At 41.1% G+C, this 669-nt stretch overlaps 1 protein-coding gene across 1 annotated transcript in view; it reads left to right on the top strand.

Moving 5' to 3' along the window:
• The window catches only part of LOC119415472 (L-fucose kinase), a 15,236-nt gene that overhangs the window by 6,909 nt on the left and 7,658 nt on the right, over positions 1-669 (top strand). The window lies entirely within an intron of this gene.

The following is a 669-nucleotide window of genomic DNA, read 5'->3' as shown; positions in this document are numbered from 1 at the left end:
GAGGAGACAAACATAAGAAGTGTCTTACCTGTTGAGGAGACAAACATCAGAAGTGTCTTACCTGCTGAGGAGACAAACATCAGAAGTGTCTTACCTGTTGCGGAGACAAACATAAGAAGTGTCTTACCTGTCGAGGAGACAAACATCAGAAGTGTCTTACCTGCTGAGGAGACAAACATCAGAAGTGTCTTACCTGCTGAGGAGACAAACATCAGAAGTGTCTTACCTGTCGAGGAGACAAACATAAGAAGTGTCTTACCTGTTGAGGAGACAAACATAAGAAGTGTCTTACCTGTTGAGGATGCAAATATCGGAAGTGTCTTACCTGGTGAGGAGACAAACATAAGAAGTGTCTTACATGTTGAGGAGACAAACATAAGAAGTGTCTTACATGTTGAGGAGACAAACATAAGAAGTGTCTTACATGTTGAGGAGACAAACATAAGAAGTGTCTTACCTGTTGAGGAGACAAACATAAGAAGTGTCTTACAGGTTGAGGAGACAACATAAGAAGTGTCTTACCTGTTGAGGAGACAAACATAAGAAGTGTCTTACAGGTTGAGGAGACAACATAAGAAGTGTCTTACCTGTTGAGGATGCAAATATCAGAAGTGTCTTACCCGTTGAGGAGACAAACATAAGAAGTGTCTTACATGTTGAGGAGACAAA

The sequence above is a fragment of the Nematolebias whitei genome, chromosome 10, assembly GCF_014905685.2.
Source record: "Nematolebias whitei isolate Nwh7 chromosome 10, NemWhi1, whole genome shotgun sequence".
Lineage (NCBI taxonomy): Eukaryota > Metazoa > Chordata > Actinopteri > Cyprinodontiformes > Rivulidae > Nematolebias > Nematolebias whitei.
This window is presented reverse-complemented; position numbering and strand designations above follow the sequence as displayed.